The following is a 13843-nucleotide window of genomic DNA, read 5'->3' on the forward strand; positions in this document are numbered from 1 at the left end:
CTTTTTAAGACCAAATTAAAACCAATTTATATTCATTTTCAATTTTAAGAAAAAAATGTAAAAAGAGAAAGAGAACAAAAAAGAGAAATAAAAAAAACAAAGAAAACGAGAAAAAAGTGAACAATAAAAGAAAAGAAAAAGCAAAGCCTGGGTGCTAATTCCGTTATCGAAATTTGACCTTCTGGTTTTTATACGACAAACTTCGCAACCAGCTGTTAGAATACAGGACAGTGCGGGGTCAGTGCTACGATCCTATTGACTCTAACAGCCTCTCCCAGCCGAGATTCGAACATACGACGACTGGCTTATTAGACCAGCGTCTTACCTCGAGGCCAACTAGGAGGGCATAAAAGAAAAGAAATGGGATAGTAAAGGGGGAGCATGAGAAACAAGAGAAAAGAAGAAAATTATGAGAAAAAATAAAACCGGAAGACGAAAGGAAACGGAAAAGAAAAACAGAACGTGACAGAAAAGGAAGACATAATGAGAGAAAGAACTGAACAGAAGAAAACGAAAAAATAGAAAAAACCAAAGCAAAGTCTTGGGTATAAACGTCCTGTTGAGAATTCGACCCTTCTTTATCGACAGACTTCACAGCCGGCTATTAGAGTACAGGACAATTACGGAGCTAGTGCAACGATCCGACTGACTCTATAGCAGCATCTCCCAGCCGTGATTTGATTCACGAAAAAATAGAAAAAAAGTTAAAAGAGAAAAAAAGACGAAACGATACTGAAAATAACAAAATGAAGAAGGAAAAGAGGAAAGACGAAAGTAAAATCGGGATAGAAAATGAAGAGAAATAGAGAAAGAGGAAAAGCAGGTAAAAAATAAAAACAAAAGAAAAAGGAAGGAAAACGTGACAAATAGAGGAAAACGGTACAAAAAAAGGAAAACAATGGCAGAAAAAATGAGAAAATGGAAGAGAAAAATAAGGAAAACGAAAGAGAAAACAAGTAAAACCAAAAGAAAAAAATATTGAAAGAGAAAAAAGAAACCCGATAAAAGGAACGGAGAAAACGAGAAAAGACGTCGAACGGAGGAAAGGAGAAAGATGTGACAACAACCGGAAAATGAGACAGACAAAGTAGGAAAAAGGTGATTATTAAAAGAATCAAAGAAGAAGATAAAATGGAAAAGAAAAAGAAGAAAACCATAAGACACAACAAGCAAACCGGCGATCAAAGGGAAAAAAGAAGTCAAAAACAGAATAAACGTAACAGAACAGAAAGAAATACGGGGAATCTAAAAGAGGAAAAACGGGACAGACAAAAATGAAAATATAGAGTTAGAAAAAGACGAAAACTGAAAACGATAAAAGTAAAAAGAAAAGTGAAAAGAGTTAAAACGGGAAAGAAAACAACAAAAAACGTTTGAAAAACAAGAGGACAACAAAACGAACGAATCGAGAAAAAACGAAACGCAAAATGGAAAACAGAACTAGAAAAGAGATAAAACGGAAGCGAAAAAAGGTAAAACGCATGAGAGAATAAGATGAAAAATACCAATCCTAATTTTGGGTAAAACTTCGTATCTAATTTCGTGTCCATGTCCAATTTCAAGTCTATTTCAATTCCAAATTTAAATTCATTTTTAGTCAAATTTAAACTCTGATTTTGAGTCAAGTTTCTAGTACAAACTGAATTCCGATTTCAGGTCTAATTTCAAATGTTAACCCGAAACTAATCTCAAGTCCAATTTAAATTCAATTTACGTCAAATTTCAAATCCATGTTAAATACAATTTCAAGTCCAATTTCAAATAAAAACTTGAAATTCTGTTTTAAGTCAGATTTCTAATTCAAAGTAAAACTTTTATTCTTAATTACTCCCAATTCAAGCCCAATTTCAAATCCAATTTAAATTCCAATTCTCAGTTTAACTTCAAAGCTTTACTTCAAAGCTTTAAGCCTGAATTATTCCAAATTCAAGTTTAATTTGATGTATTTTTGGGAAGGTCGGGTGTTCCATCTGTTGTTTATGTCTGAGCACGTGAGTGTTTGAAGCAGGTAAATGAAAAATAGAAATGGTAAAATCAAGTGATATTCGTCCTCAATTGCTGAGTAAAATTTTATAGATTTCCATTAACATTTATTATGAATTTTTTAAATAAGCGACATCCGAATAATTTTACTTAAAGTCTTCCGTACATAAAATTTAATGAAATTCTGGATTCCCTTCATCCGAAACCTGTATGACAATTTATATTATTTTTTTAGCTTAAAATGATATGCTGCTTACCAATGAGTGGTACTGATAATTCAATTATCCTCGCTGACATTATCATACCTTGCATACATTCAACACCTAAACGAACCTTGGCATTGCACAACGGAGTAATACCCATATTTCAACCATGTCACCCGGAGACAAAGTGTACCAGCAATAAACATATTTCCAACTGTCAGAAGGTATTTCTTACCTGAGCCAAAGTTCCACCGCCAACGAAAACGTTATTTGCTCGCAGCCAAATGTATTTCCAGTTGATAAATGGATGGAAACATCAAGTTGATAATGACGTACTTGAACAACGGGTCCTTTTTGTGCCTGCCCGAAAAATATAACATATACAATCTGTGCTCCGCCGGTGAAAAGTGACGAAAATGCTGTCGGCATCGTCACGTGCAGCAACCAACCACACCGCACCGCCGGCCGCCGCAACGGCACCGTGCCCGTATTATCATCGCTATTGTCGTCACCGTCGTTACTGATGAGAGCCTTGCTTTTCTTTTGTTGCCGAGTTTCCTGACGAAATGGCATGATATTGAAATTAGATTTTCCAATTAGGAGATATGATAAAGGATTCTGTATCGTACGTTTTGCGTTTTATTTATAAAGAATTCTATGGGCTCTTTCGGCTGTAAATCACTTCATAACGAGGCACGCGAGAAAACATCATGAAATGTTGGTATTTTTAATCGTGGAGTTTTATTACGTTTACGTACAACCTAAATATGGAAAGTGTCGTTTTTGTTCGCTTTAGTCGAAGGATGTTAGTTAAACATGCCAGCCGTCATATGCTCAAATCTCGCTCTCAAGGTAAAATAGTCACGAAGGACGTAGGTACTCTACACTCCAAATAATTTTCACGTCGAAATTACGTGAAAAGTTATGTGATTATTTTCCATTTAACTTTTCCCGTACTATTTACGTGAATTTAACGTAGTTTGCATTAGTATGCGTGCATTTACGTGGAAATCAGATAGATGTTAATGTATTTTCCAATAATGTTCAACTGAAAGTCACGTAACTCCCTGTAGAGAAATTTATGTGATTTTTCACGTGGAAAGAACGTTTGGATTATTTTGCGTGTACATTAGGATTAGGATAATTATTGGACTAAATTTCATTTTTGGAACCCAACTTGCTGCTTTTATTCAGTAGACTTCGCATCTAGTTCGTAGTGTACATAATGAACAATTCTTGAGCTAGTGCTACGATCCTAGTTTGCTCTATTTATTTATTCGAAAATAGAAACCAACCAGACAATCACCTCTAAAATGGTTATACCTAACCTGAAATCATGAGTCTCTAGAGCTGCAAAACAATTGTATTGCGTATATTTCTTCTACTGAATTAAGAACGTCTGAAATTGATTTCGAATAATTGTGCTCAGTTTACATTAGCATATCAAACGTTTTCAAATTACGTTTTCAGACTTTATTCACCAATCGTAACACTTTCCAGTGTAGCTACGGCTTCAACGACGCAGGCAGCAGAACAGTTTGCGTCAGAATCCGAGAGAAAACTGAACTCGTCGTTAAATAAATTATTTATAATTAATTCCAATTATTGCGGTATTATCCGCGTATGAATGGGCAGTGTATATATAATGGAAAACAGAAGCCACGGAGAGATTATTTACCCACTCTCCGTGGCTTCTGCTCCATTTCTTGCAAAAAAACACACACACTGTGGCCAGGTATGCTCATTACAAGAATATTGAACTCTATTAGGATAATGGATCTTCAATCGACTTCGATCAAAGGATTACGAAAGCATGTTTTCAAGCGCGCGATGCGATGTTTTCGTGGAATGTTGAGCTTGTCGCCGATAGTAATACTGTCTGCCAGCCTAGGTTTTCTAGAACTAGTGCTACTTCTTAGTTTCAGAATGTACGTCCAAAGACTATCCCAGAAAGTGGTTTGCTTCTTATAGATTCGAAGATTCAAACGTTCTTTCGCAATCGTTGTTGAAGAGCGTTACAGCTTGCACGCACGATATCCTGAGGCATTTAATCCCAAATCTTATCCAAACGTTGCTTGAAAGTATCTACAGTTAATTTTTTAGTGCTCCCTAATCGCTTGTAACTTGTAAATCCATGCATAGAAGTCGAGAGGACTCAAATCAGGCGAAGAGGCAGGTCACTCTTTCGAAGAAATAAAATCCAGAAAATTGTCCTCACATCAAGCCTGTGTAGTTTTTGCTTGATGAGAAGGTGCAGAGTCTTGTTGGAATGGTTGGTTCCTCAAAAGAATATCGATGTAATATTTAATAATGATTTTAACACCGGGTTCAATCAACAGCAATGGAACCTTCTAATTTTTGGAGAAACATCACCATACAATCATTCTAGACATTCTGAAATCTTTGAACAGCCAATCATTTCGTTGATTGGGGTGATCCTGTAGCAAGAGCATTTTTTCGTCCGAAAACAGAACTCCTGGGTTTGGAGACTATTTTCCAAGAACCGGTTTCCGGCTTGATGGTGCGAAAGATGAATCTTTAAAATATCACACAGTTATTTTTTTTAATAACAGACTTTTCACAAGGTCCCTTTTTGCATCCATGATTACTACGACTCTTATACGAATAATGATTCAAAACAAATTTGCAAGCTGTATTCACATTTGAATACACTCTAAACGAAAAATATGCAGACACATCTGCGATTAATCCATAAATTAAATACGTCCAAAAACACCGACAGTTATTACTACTAATTGCATTACTACTGTGGCGGAGGCCACACAAATGGACTAAATATACAAGATTGTGAAATGGCAGCAGTTTCTGACCGCGTTCATATTTTCTGGGACAGTCTTTAGGATAATTTGCAAATGATTACGTATCAAGTGGGTCACTTTAAGTATTTCTGATTTTTCTTTTGCGCTTCTCATGGCGGCATAAACGCATTTCAATCCAATTTTTCTTAAAGATTAGCCAATCAATAATGCCAGCAACCGTGGGGGGCTCCGTAGCCGCAAGGTTACCGAGTCTGCTTTGACAAGCGAGTGGTCGTGGGTTCGAATCTTAGTAGAATCAAGCCATTCGATGTCACGTGACTTTAGCAAGGGTTTATTCTCAGGCCCCTCCATTTACCCTTCCTTCGTGCTGAATTCTATATTTACCCTCTGAAGCCTCTTGACAGTGCAACTGTCCCTCCTATAGTTAAGTGTACTGGTCAGAGGTACGAATGAGTCCTCGCCAGGGACGGCTATAATATGGGATAGTGCTGGCAGCGAGGAATAAGTGGGAAAAGTAGATCAAGCTTTGAAGGAAGGGTAAACCCCATTACACGCAAGCACGCATACAATTTAAAATAAGCATATCGCTCACTCAATAGCGATTATAGCAAAAAGAAATGCAGTGCAGGTCATACAGCAAACACCCGGGCGATATTACAATAGATCAACTATACTGGTCGCAGTAACGAGTCCACACATGGAAAAAAAATGCCAGCAACCGGCAACAGGGGGGACGAAGAACGTGAGTATAAATGTATTTTCCGCCATAACTCCGGAACACCTGAACCGTTCTTCATCAAACTTGGCACACATGCTTTTTGACATTAAAGAACTAGCGCAAGCGAGTTGATTAAAGGGGGGCGGTCTCTTACAAGAGGAGAGGAAGGTTCAACTGGATAAAGGGGTACCTTTCTCTTGCGTTTGGAACGATAGCAGTTTTACAAGTGGTTGCACGACAAAAGCGGTTTTCTGAAAATGGGGATGGAGTGGGAGGTTTTGCCTCGTTTTATAGGGATTACCGAAAAGAAGTCAGATTTACAAGCGGCTGGAGATCAACAGCAGGGGGGAGCTGACACATTTAAATGAAGAAAATGGGTTTTGTTTCTTGCATTATGCATTATGCAACCAACAAAACGCCTAGTCCTTACCGACGGTTTTGTTGGTCTTCAGCAACTCGATTTCTAGTTTGACCTCTCGGAGATCAGGTGCTGAGACACTACTATCTTCTATTTAGCATTTCTAGGTTAAATTTCATTCTGCCTCATTCTGCAACATTGTCATTCAGGCGTTCATGGAAGAGCTGCTTTCACTGTGCAGCCTTTACGAGTTTAGCTCATCTCCTCGTAAGACTTGCGCGTGTCATTAGCTGAGAATCGTTGTACTAATTCTTCACGATATCTGCCCTCCTTCTGGCACTTTTTACTCCTCATGTCTTTCCTACCAACCTCAGCGCTCATACTCCCGATGACGATGTTCCAAGGCGAACAACTGTCGTACGTCGGACTATAAAACCCGTTCCCAGTTCATTTGTAGTATCACCGCTCTGGTAAAACTGGGCTTTTCCACCATGGATCTTCCCTCCTTTGCGGCAGGTTTCCAGTAGAGCTACGATGCCGAGTTTACGGAGCTGAAGCAGATCGAGCAGCACCCGCTTGCCGCCTACGAAATTCAACGATCTACAATTTCAAGTACCGAGTTTCCAACCGTCGTCCTTGTTTCATCTCCTAGATCAATTCTTTCGATCCGTGTTTACTTGATTGTTTGTAGTTATTTAAACAACGATGGCAGGTTATTTTTATTATTATTACTAAGGTCACGCTACCGAGTCTCGTGATGGGGCTGTCATCTTAGTTTTAGCGCCAAGACACCACGTTTCTTAACTTGGCTGCCCGCTGCGGATCAGACGCTGTCGTGCACCGCTCCTAACTTCGAGTGCAGGCGCTCACTAAGTTGAGTCATGTACTCCTCGAGCTGTCACTCAGCATTCGCATGAATGCCTCCTTTCCTGTCTGTATAAGACCTTAGTTTCCACCAAGTCTCCACTAAGGTTGTCCGTATTCTGTCTGATACCAAGAGAAGACAGAGGAATATTATTTGTTAGTTTTATTGCGCCGGATTGTGGTTAAGGTATAATAAACCAGGCTCTTAAGTTTTACACTTGTGGTATTTTCTTTAACAATCTAAATAAATATACCAGCTCTCATCATCAGATAACCAAATAAATCCTTAGTGGCGCGTATACATTCAAACGGCTACTGAACTCACCGTGCTTGTAATGTTAAATATTTTAATGAGTCTCAATATCGTGAATTGACCTCTCAACTGCGGCAGCAGTGACCGTAAATGGTGTAACGGGTCGGAGAAGACTGAATTAATGAAGTTTCAATGAATTCTAATGAAACAACACGATTCTACAATACGGTGACTCTCCACCACCACCGGATAGGTACCGATCGATAAAATTAAAACCTCATACCTACCCGGTGTCACTGTTCTCGAATGCAATCCTAAAAGGAGCATTCTGCTATTTTAGTGGTGGAATTCTGGTTGGCAGCGATATGTATATCAGCATATAGTAAATGATGCCATCAGGCGTATAGCCTCGTCGAATGTGAAGCAATATGTTGGTCCTCAATCGTCATATAAAAACTGCAATAGCAAAAGTGTTACTCTGAACATAATGGTATTATCTGGTGTTACGGTATTTTTTTTTTTTTTGCATATTCGTTTTACACTCTGAGTTGATGCACGTACATGCAAACTTAATGGGTTTTCCGGATAGTACACCACGAGTATAATTAATGCAGTACATACCGGAATAACGGCATAAATCGGCATTAAAAATAGAGAAGTGATTTTTCTACTCTAATTGGTTAATGGTTATGTTAGCTTCTATACTATAACAGGATGCCAGCAGCAAAAAATAATTTGCTCCAGTGAACTCAAAAAATAAATATTCCACGTAATGTATTCAGTTCAATGTTTAACTTTGTAAATAGGTGTACTAATGACGTGACGGTTTTTAATTATTTAGCAGCATTCAGTTTAGTTCGGTAGTCAGAAAATATGAAGTAGCGCAAACGAATTTTGCGAAATCGACAAATATTTTAACTATTTATTGAAGATGCACAAAACGTTTGGTAACCATTTGGGTTAATAATTCGATATAAACTAATAGTTCAAAGTAATAGTTTAAAACTATTATTGCCTTAATATACACTTTCTTCTTGACTTCATTAACTTAACTTCAATGTTTTCAAAATGTTATAGTGAATAATCATGTATATTTTGTATTAAATAATCCTCTATATTTTCCTAAACGCAATTAAATACCTCGGTTGCAGATGTTTCCGGGCCTGTACATCTGTAAAATCACCTTTTTCTGTTTCAGTGCTTAATGATTCATTTCTACTAACAACATTACCAAAAATACTTTCCGGTTGTACTCTTCTCCCGAAGGGGGCCACAAGCACCAAAGACGCACAGCGAATATCCACCGAAATGTTTTCTCCTGAGTAAATTCTACATCAATCTTGCCATGCTGTCATGATTAGTCTCCTTGCTGGATATCAACAGCACAGCCAGCGAAAGCAGACCCGGGAAGAGGCTCATTTGTTAGAACATGCTGACGTCGAAAATTTCCTTACGTGTAATCCAGGGTAAAACCAGTGCGCACAAATACCCACGCACACAGGAAGGTTATTCACCCAAATACGCAATTTCCGCCTAGTGAAACCACTTTCACTACATCCTATTTCACGAGCAAACATTTGGTTTATGTACTGTGCAAGCACCCTTGCATTGCTCTGTACGACGACCGCAAAATTTCATAAAACGCAATGTTGTGCCATGCCGTCATGCAATTTCAATTTCAGCAAATTCTTTCTCAGCTAGTGGTGCAATCTGGGGCCCTGTATCGGGACCGGTCTCGGATTCAGTTCGGTCAATCTCACAGCAACAGAAAAGGATAAGTAATGAGCACCTGTTGACCTGCTGCTAGGAGCACATACCTACTTACCATCAGCCAGCAACGGACGAATCGTCAGGATGAGCTTTTTCTTATCACATGGACATGAGCAAAATCGCATTGTTCGTGCTCATGCTCATCTCTTCTCTTGAACTTGCGCTCAGCATCTCCTTGATAGAGCTCATATTGCACCTGTTGGCGGTAAACTCTCGCGAGTCGGGACAATGGGGAAACTTAACGAAACATTCGTCAATGCTGGTGTTATACACTAGCTGGTATAAAAAGGCGATATAAAGTACATATCTCCCCGATACCCAGTAATATGTTTTAAGTTGGTAAAATGTATGCGACATAACGGTAATATGTATTATCTTGACGGTTCATAACCTTTTCTAAACATGCTTCCTTGGTTCTCCAGTTTTGCATATTTTACCGGTATTACCGCGCTATTTTTCATTGCCAAATTACCAGCTTTTCCATGATTAAAAATCAGTAATTTCTTTTCTTCTTTCAGTTCTTTGCACGATCATTTTTTCAGGAAACTTCAATAAGCATTAATTACTGTTCACATATTTAACGTATAACGTATGCCTCCTTAATTACGGATTGTACCTTGTCTCAATCATCGTTGCGTGTCGAAGGGACTCGACAATGTTTCCGAGATGCGAGCAAAACACATCGCTCAATCCAGAGGTATAGCTCTGAATTAATCCGGAAACCGTGTTCGTGCTGGACTCTAACGACTGTATCATGTGCTGCTTTGAAGTCATATAAAGACGTAATGCGTGTGCATGTTGCATATCCGACATTACAGAAAAATCTGCCGTATAGTAAAATTTTGGTCCGCTTTTGATCGCTTCGCTCTATTTCTATGCCTCCAAAGTTGCAGATTGTACGTTGATTTTTCGGATTGTAAATTATGAATACCCAATAAGGGTACTATTGATTTAAAATTACTGCTTTGAGGAACCGTCGGTAACTACAACACGTTTTTTGTTGCCTAGCTTAACACAAAGTACACGCATTGGCAAATCTCAAATGATTTATTTTCGTCGACAGTGTTTCGTCGACCCATTTGATCAAAAGTGACTGAGGCTGTGCGGATCAAGTGCTCGTATCTCCGAATTTTTCCAAACTTTAAGATTTTATAGAATTTTTTGAGATAAATGAATTTACTTATTACCTACTTACTTATTTACAGCAATACGGATTTATCGTTTGAGTTAAAAATTCGAGCTTTGGTATGTAGATTGATCTAGTTTGAGCGCCAAATGTTTGGCAGTCCTGCAAAAGCACCCCCGGCCTTTCTGATCCGTGTGGCTATATTAGTCTTGGTACCACCATCGGGCGTTGTCTGGCTACCAAGATATTAATGGGATTCACCCCACTCAACGTGGAATAATGTAATTCGTTGATCTGCTCTCATATAATACGCGGCTTTGAGATATGGTCTACATATTGCTGCCGCCCGAGAGTAACGTTTACCTTATCTCGGATTCGGTTGAGGATTACTTTGATGAATACTTTAAAAGTAATACAGATCAACTTGATGTCACGCCAGTTACAAAAAAATAAACCAACACACATTTAGGCAATTCTACCACACCTTCAAACGAAATACAACTGTCGGCTGAATTTCTATGTAGAATAAATTTTTTGTAAAATTCTTCGGTGATGAAATCACGGTGGCTTAAACTTCAGATTTTTCTTTAGTAAAGTCTGGCAACGCTGGACGCAAACCAGAAGTGGAAGTTCGAACAACGCGATGATCAAAAAGTGGTAACAAAGTCTCTTACGGTTTGCCTTTCTTTTTTTTCCTCTTTCTTGAATACTCTATCGCCGTCTATCCTCACTAGCAAGAAACTCATGAAGACACATAAAGCAGGAGTTATTTCGCATTGTAATGCAGAAATAATTTTCCAGACATTTTTGTGTCGCTTTGAATCTCGAACTAGGCTACCGTGGGGGATGGACTGTTACTGTTTAATATCGAGGGGAGCGGGGATAGACACGAGTGATAAAATTTTTCGAAAGTTTGTCCAACTTTACAACTTCGCAGATGACATTGACACCGTGGCATGCAACTTTGAAACAATTACGCAAACGCATATTACACTGAAGGTCTGAAAACTGGACTTCATCAAGTTGCCGGGCCCTATTCTCACAGTTGCCTTACTTCACTCACGGGCCATATTCTTACAGTCATCACCATAATTAGTAGAAAAAAAAGTCAACAGGTTTCTTTATCCTACTGACTACTTAAAAACTACTTGCTAATAACGTTAAGCGCGTTTTCAGCACGTTGCGGATGACGTCAAAGTCAAAGTAGACGAGGCCGAGCTAAGATGTCAAATCTTTCTAGGATTCAAGGGCAGTCGATCCGGGACGTCAATACATCTGATATGAAGATGGTGTCCAGGTTCATTAATCTGCAGCGCTGTCCGTAATTTGGTAGCCGAAGCGGGTCGTTCCTTGGTAACCTTCGGAGGGCAAAGCGAATAAACCTACTCTGGACCGGCTCGATTCGGTTGACCCCGTTTTGGTAATACGGGCTCCATACCGATGCATAGTATTGCAGGTTGTACCGAACCAACGTACAGAAGAGTAATTTCAAGCAATAAGTATCGTTGAAGTTTTTGACGATACGCATAATGAATACCAAATTCCTGAAGGCTTGCCGACAACGAACGAAAAATGCTATTTGAATGTCAATTAGGAGTTGAGCAGTATCCCTCGAGCAGTAGGTCTTTGACGGAATCTACGCGACGAAGAAGTACACTCGTTAGACATCCTCGGATTCAGCTTACTTGAGAACGTAATTAGGGTAACCAACGTATTTTGGACCCCATCAGCAGCTGCACATAGGGTAATCAACCTATTTTGGACCCCTTCAGCAGCTGTACATAATTTGGACACTTCCATTTGATTTTGCTGTAAGTGTCCAAATTATGTACAGCTGTTGAGGGGGTCCAAAATACGTTGGTTACCCTAATTTGGACACTTCCATTTGGTTTCGCTGTAAGTGTCCAAATTATGCACAGCTGCTGATGGGGTCCAAAATACGTTGGTTACCCTACTTCGCATTTGTCGGGGTTTAGAATAAAACGATTGGTATTGCACCATCACCGATGAATCATTGACTTTTGAGAACAGTTTTAAGTCGTCGGCGAACGCAAGCCGATGACCTTTGAGCACTCTATTGACGTTGTTAAAATAAATAAGAAACCCCAACGGTCCGAGATGGCTGCCTTGTGGAATTCCGGAAAAGGCAGTAAAAGCTGGCAAAAAATACCCGTCGATAAATACATTAACGAGACGATTCGACGATTTACACCACCGGACAAGCGGCCCTCCGTGCAGATGACGTCTGTCTGAGAACGGTCTGTCTGAGAAGCAATCCATTACGTAGGAAGTGAGTGTTTTCAGATTAGTAGACGTAGATGCTTGGGCCCAAATCCATGTTGCTCATCGGCTCTCGCTGTTGGACGAACGAGGAGATTGACACAATGATCTCAAAGAGTTTCAGTAATGCACATAATGCAGAAATCTCTCTGTAATTGTCTACGTTTCTTTTGTTACCTTTTTTATGTAGGTACTGGAGGTACTGTAAGGAGACACCCAAGAGACCGCAACACTTTTTTGACTTTCAGAATTGTAAATTATGCAAGAGAACCAAAAAAATATGCGAAGAAGAGACTCGAAAAATACAAATATCAGCCTCCCACCAAGAACTCGGATTGACGGTAACAAAATTGAATTGGTAGATGAGTTCGTTAGACCTGGGACCCTATTCTCACAGTCACCTCACCTCACCTTACTTCTCTCACGCGCCCTATTCTCACAGTCACCTCACCTCACCTAACGACTCCCCGTTTGATTTATACAGTCACCCAGGTGAGCTGGGTCACCTAGGTGACTGTGAGAATCGCAAATTGTCACCTCACCTGAAAAATCTGGGAGAGGTGACTGTGAGAATAGGGCCCCTGTAGGAAAACACAAGATGCGGTATGGCCGTTTTGCTCGAGAAGTTCGCCGCCCCGCAAAGTTGTCTTTCTACCAAACACTGATAAGACTTCTACGGGTGTAAGACATGGTTTCTCGACCGTAGAGGACCAGCATTTTCCTGGTGTTTTTGAACGAAAACTGTTGTATACTAGGGTGATTTATAAAACGGGTGGCAACTAAAATTTTGGATTTTTTTTCTCAAGCTGACAAAAAAAGACAAAGAAAACGGTCCATAATCGGCTGTTCGGCAAAGCTTGATGGCCGAAAAGGACCATTATACGGCCGTCATGTCAACTTTGCGAATGCATCTCTTGATTCTACCAATCAACTGCAATGTGCAACTGTACATCCAAAATCCCAAAGAAATCTTCGATTGGGCACACTGAGACAGATTTTTTGGGTCGTGGCTATTGGGTACAAATGAGATCGAATGAGTATTCAGGAACGATTGTGTTTTATTGGCGTAACGCAATGATGCTCTATCCGGTCAAAACACGTTTTGTCTATCTGCATGATGTTTTTGTAGAAACGGGATCAAAATTTTTTTCAAACGTTCACGGTGCAAACGGTGCACATCTTAAGTGATAGCCAAACCAGAGGACTTGTTGTTGAAGGCACAAGAAAGAGGACGATGTCCTTCTGCGTCCATAATTTTGACTGGTCTTCCACTACCTTGCTTGCGAATAGTTGTTGGAAATCTTAGGATATGGCAAACAGTCGAAGCCGTAATATATTCCCTTTTTAATTGTTGTACTCTATTTTTTTGCCGAGATTTCTTTGACAGTTCGTAGAAGTGTACAATGTGCTCGCGACATGCTTCTTGTTTCGACGCCATTTTAAGCAAAAGCGGGTAAGCACAAAACAAAACAAAAAATATTGACAAAAAGAGGGAAGAGAGAGAGCTA

The sequence above is a fragment of the Sabethes cyaneus genome, chromosome 2 (assembly GCF_943734655.1).
Source record: "Sabethes cyaneus chromosome 2, idSabCyanKW18_F2, whole genome shotgun sequence".
Lineage (NCBI taxonomy): Eukaryota > Metazoa > Arthropoda > Insecta > Diptera > Culicidae > Sabethes > Sabethes cyaneus.